Source organism: Mauremys reevesii, linkage group 5 (genome assembly GCF_016161935.1).
Source record: "Mauremys reevesii isolate NIE-2019 linkage group 5, ASM1616193v1, whole genome shotgun sequence".
In the NCBI taxonomy this organism is placed as follows: Eukaryota; Metazoa; Chordata; order Testudines; family Geoemydidae; genus Mauremys; species Mauremys reevesii.
Genome location: NC_052627.1, coordinates 84,973,253 through 84,979,417, shown reverse-complemented (window position 1 = coordinate 84,979,417; position 6,165 = coordinate 84,973,253).

Here is a 6,165-nt window from a genome sequence, read left to right as displayed (position 1 = left end):
GGTTCTGAGACCTTTTCCACTTGGTTCCCCAAAAACTCAGTTTGACTCCAGTCTCATCACTCAGGTTCCTTTATTTGGCATACAACAAAGTTGCGCTGCGTTGATCAGATTCAAAGTTGAGTGGATGCAGGATACCTCAAAGATCGAAAGTCATACAGCAAAACTTCTCCCTTATAATACATTACATCATACACTTCATGATTTGGCTTAGTTTCTTTTCAGAAACCAATCCCTGTACAGCATGCTCTGTCCCTGGACTGTTCATACATAATTTGACCTCCTACCTTATTTTGCACTTAGGTTTGTTTACTAATATCAGGATGTTCCTGCTGATGGTAGCTAGCCATTCTGACTCCAGGATACTGCTTGTTATGACAACCTAACTTTCCATTCACCTTCTCAGTCATGCCCTCTAAGAAATAAGGCAAGTGACTTATGTCATGCAGGCCTACAAGTATGGCCTATATTCTTTGTTCCCCAGATGTATACACTTACATTTCATCCTATTAAACACATATTGTTTGCTTGTGACCAACTTATCAAGCAGTCCAGATCATGCTATAAAAGTGACCTGTCCTTTTATTTTACCAATCCCCTAATTTTTGTCTCTCCTGAAAACTTTATCAGTGACTGTTTCTTCTTGGCAATTGATAAACTTGTTAAACTAGAAAACTCTGAAAGTGTACAGGATTCTAGAACCCATGGATTCTCTTCATTCTTTCGAAGGTCAATACAGAAATGGCATCCCTGGCAAAAAATCTTTAGGATGATCTGTTCATAAAAGATCCTGCAGACAGGAAAGTAGAAGCCACACATTTAAAAGGGACTCTGAAGCTTCCTCAAAAGCTCATACAACCTCACTTGTAACCACCTACTTTGCTAGGGCCACACTATCTTCTAAGGAAATGACCTAAAAAGTGTGAACTCTGTGAACTATGACCAATTTTAAGCGAATACGAATAAAAATAACCCAAGAAAGAAATACACAGTGAGAGAACCAGCAGCGTTCAAAGCTGATCGATCCATAGATTCGACAATATGGCAGCAAGAGTCCTAGTAGCAGGCATTATAGGCAGATGTCAACCATGTCTTGAAAGCGGGGCAATAGACAATTATCAAAGTAAATTCTCTGCCTCACAATTCTCAGGAGAAATCTTGTTGGGGAGAAGCCCAATAAAGAAATGACCAAAACATTTGCTTCCCAATACAGCAAAACCCAGAAAGGGGAATACAAGCCTTCCTACAGGATAGGATCCCTTTTTGTTCCTATGAACAGCAAAGGTAACAGACTATGAAATTAAAGGAATGAGCTGTGCTGGTGATACTATTATGGATTTAAAAACCAACATTTACATTCCTCCAATAGCTTTAAAATAGTTGTGAAAATAAACTGTTAGTGAAAATGTATTGTCAACTAGCATGCATCATTATCCTGTAAGCAAGACAAAAGAAGTAATTCTTTTGCTCTACTCAGCACTGACAATGCCTCACCTGAAGGAAGATGTGGTCAAGAAATTGGAGAATGTCCAGAGGAAAGCAACAAAAATGATTAAAGGTCTAAGAAAATGTGACCTACAAGGAAAGGTTGAAGTGGGGGGGGGGGTAGTCTGAAGAAGAAAAGACTGACAGGGAGCAAAACAGCCTTAATGTATGTACATAGTCGTATAGAGGAAGGTGACAAATTTGTTATCCTTAGCCACTGAGGACAGGACAAGAAGTGATGAGCTTAAACTGAAGCGAGGGAGATTCAAGTTAAACATTAAGAAAAAAACTTCTGAACTGTAAAAGTGGGTAAGCGTTGGAACAAATGATGTAGGGAGGTTGTGGAATCTCTATCACTGGAGGTTTTTAAGAGCAAGTTAAATGACTGTCAGGGATGTCCTAGATAACACTTATCAAGGTCACTTCCAGTCCTACATTTCTGATTCTGTCATGCCAGAATATTGACAATGGTCTTGAAGCACTTGGAAACAGGAAGGGCATTTTGCACAAGTATACTCTATTGATCCAATGTGGTGTTGATGTTGAAAGTATTTGTGGATGAGCGTATCCTGTGTATAAGCATTGTCTTGTGAAATTCCTCACAAGAACTCCCAAATTGTTCTGAATATCAAGGATGTTGGATAGTTTATCCAAGGGTCATAGAGTTTAAGGCCAGAAAGAACCATTGGATAAAATAGTCTGACAGTCTGTATATCACAGTCTATTATATTTCACTTAGTTCCCCTGTATTGAGCCCAATACTTTGTTTGGCTAAAGCATAGCTTCCAGAAATGCATCAAGTCTTGATTTGAGGAGATGGAGAATCCATCGCTTCCCTTTGGATAAGGAAACAAACTTTGTTTAACAGTAAGGTATTACTATCCAATGGTAGGTCAGTGGTGGTCTCAATATCGTAGACTAGAATCAACATCATACCACCTTCTGTTGACGCTTTCAGGACACTGAAATCTTGACTTGAGTGCTGAGAATGAATTACTCATGCCTAAAAGTGGGGTCCTTCTAGCATAGAGATGAAGCATGCTGGCAAACTAACACAAAGTTTGCTCTACTCTCCTTTGGAGAAATATAGGACTTCAGTCTAACAGCTTTTCCTGAGCACTAACATTTATTATTAATAAACAGAAAGATTAAAAAGCATGTAACCAACCAATGTATCAGTCATTTTATTATGCAGCATGTACAGAACACTGACAACTTCACTGTATACCATAGGAATGTTCAAAACATTCTCATATAGTCTTCTCATTGTTTTAAACATGCAAAACAAAATTGCTTTATTGACTTGTCAATGCCACTTAGCACTTTGATATGTAATATACATTGCTTGGTGGCTTATTGCTGCAGGGCTGCTACATGTCACTGTTTCAGGGCAGCGACTCATGTTGCTTACTCAAGAATGATGTGTTGATTACTTTAATGGGCTAATAATGCATTAATGAATACTCTGTGACTTTATCCTCACGCACAATTATTTCAAATTTGGTGACTATACCTCCAGACCAGTGGCACCGCTATGGGCACCAGCATGGCTCCGCCAACATTTTTATGGCTGACCTGGAACAATGCTTCCTCAGCTCTCGTCCACTCACGCCCCTTCTCTACCTATGCTACATTGACGACCTCTTCATCATTTGGACCCATGGGAAGGAGACTCTGGAAGAATTCCGCCATGATTTCAACAGCTTCCACCCCACCATCAACCTCAGCCTGGACCAAGCTACCCGGGAGGTCCACTTCCTAGATACCACGGTACAAATAAGTGATGGTCACGTTAACACCACCCTATACCGAAAACCTACCGACTGCTATGCCTACCTTCATGCCTCCAGCTTCCATCCTGGACACACCACACGATCCATCGTCTACAGCCAAGTGCTGAGGTACAACCACATTTGCCCCAACCCCTCAAACAGAGACCAACACCTACAAGATCTTCACCAAGCATTCGCAAAACTACAATACCCGCACGAGGAAATAAGGAAACAAATCAACAGAGACAGATGTGTACCCAGAAGCCTCCTGCTGCAAGACAAGCCCAAGAAAGAAACCAACAGAACTCCACTGGCCATCACCCACAGTCCTCAGCTAAAACCTCTCCAATGCATCATCAGTGATCTACAACCCATCCTGGACAATGATCCCTTGCTTTCACAGGCCTTGGGAGGCAGGTCAGTCCTCGCCCACAGACAACCCGCCAACCTTAAGCATATTCTCACCAGCAACCACACCATAGTAACTCTAACTTAGGAATCAATCCATGCAACAAACCTCGATGCCAACTCTGCCCACATATTTACACCAGTGACAACATCACAGGACCTAACCAGATCAGCCACAACATCACCGGTTCATTCACCTGCACATCCACCAATGTAATATATGCCATCATGTGCCAGCAATGCCTCTCTGCTATGTACATTGGCCAAACTGGACAATCCCTACGTAAAAGGATAAATGGACACAAATCAGATATTAGGAATGGCAATATACAAAAACCTGTAGGAGAACATTTCAGCCTCCCTGGACACACAATAGTAGACTTAAAGATAGCCATCCTACCGCAAAAAAACTCCAGGACCAGACTCCAAAGAGAAACTGCTGAACTTCAGTTCATTTGCAAATTTGACACCATCAGCTCAAGATTAATCAAAGACTGTGAATGGCTAGCCAACTATAAAAGCCGTTTCTCCTCCCTTGGTGTTCACACCTCAACTGCTAGAAGAGGGCCTCATCCACCCTGATTGAACTAACCTCGTTATCGCTAGAATGATTCTTGCCTGCATATTTATACCTGCCTCTGGAAATTTCCACCACATGCGTCTGACGAAGTGGGTATTCACCCACAAAAGCTTATGCTCCAATACGTCTGTTAGTCTATAAGGTGCCACAGGACTCTTTATCACTTTTTACAGATCCAGACTAACACGGCTACCCCTCTGATACATAATAAACAAAGTTTGATGTTCCTGGTATCTACATGAAAATATTAAATACAATTGAGTTTAACTTTTCCTTGTCTTGAACCTGGGGCAAAGGGAGGGATGTTATATGAGCATGAAGCTTGTAATGACACATTACTTTATCAATCTGGGGGAACCACCTTTAGAAAAGTAAGTAAATATTCCTGTCTCCACAACCATCCAGTGCTGGGAGTCTTCTGAGTCTACCACCAGAGGAGTCCGGAGTTGTCTAATTTTTAATAAATAGGTGTTCACATAACAAAATCCAGGACTACAAACTCACTAAACACAGGCTACTGGAAGTTGATGAATTTGATCAATTTGCATCCTTGAAGGTACTAGAACCAGCAACCGGAAAGTGAAAATGCTCCAAATCTCAGGGTTTCTCTCAGGGTTTCCTAATCCCTTTTCATTGGAGCCCAACTGGGGATTAATTAGTGTCTAGCTGTGACTTACTTGCCAAATACTCCAGCATATCTCTCCCTTTTCCCTTTTTCTCAATTTTTTTGCTACTTCCTCTCCATTTCAGTCCCTCACTTCCACTTTATTTAATCTGGCTTTTAACTTTAAATTGTATTTTTTCTTTGTAAAGTTTATTTTTATTCTCAGTTCTGGTTTCTTTGTGTTTTTGTTCCCCTTCTCCCCATTATCTTTCTACACTCTCCCCTCATTCTGTAGCTCTCCTCCCTATTCTGCACTTCATAAGAAAGTACATGGTTTTTGGGGTGTTCTGTGATACCAAACAATGAGTGCTGCAGGAGCAGAGGAGAAATTTGGACTAGTATGCTGCTTCTGAAAACTGTGTAGGCATGCATACAGAGAGATGTTTTTCCACTGGCTATGTTAGAGACCACCACAAGAAAGCATCTTGTCTTCCCTCTCTTCTCAACGTGTCATCAACTGCTTTTATGTGCAGCAGCAGGCTAGAACATAAAAACGGCCACATTAGGTCAGACCAATGGTTCATCTAGCCCCGTATTCTGTCTCCAACGGTGGCCAGCACCAGAATTTCAAGGGAAGCATACAGAATGGAAATTTTAGAGAGATCCACCCCATGTTGCCCTCCTGGTTTCTGACAGTAAAAAGTTTTCGTTTGAACCCTTACCATCTTGGCTAATAGCCATTGATGGATTTCTCCTCCATGAACTTCTCTAATTCTTTTTTGAACCCAGTTATACTTTTGGCCATCATAAGATTCAATGACAATGAGTTTCACAGGAGAATTGTGTTGTGTGGAAAAAGTACTTCCTCTTGTTTTATTAAACCTGCTTCTTATTAATTTCATCGGGTGACCTCTGCCTTTTGCAGTGTGAGAGAGGCTGGCGAGATGTGGAAAAAGTGTTATTTACCCTATTTGTAATGGGAGACAGGTTGACATAGACATGTAGATTTTTCTCACCTCTCTTGCTCCTCTTCTCTTCCTCTGAATGATTTTACTTGTGATTCTACTCCCCAGAGGGTCCTATTCCCCCAACTAAAGGCACAGAGCAATATCCAATTACCTTATTCTGACTGTACTATTAGGTTACCTTGTTACTTTTAGAAATGTCCACTGATAGAAAACTGGAGACCTTCTAATGCCTAAATATAAACCTAAGCTAATTAAAGAGTTACCATTTTATACTCAAACTTTCATTACCCAGCAGATGAGTTTAATCTTGTGCTTTTGTGCCATTAGGCATTGCAAATTTGATACATCTCC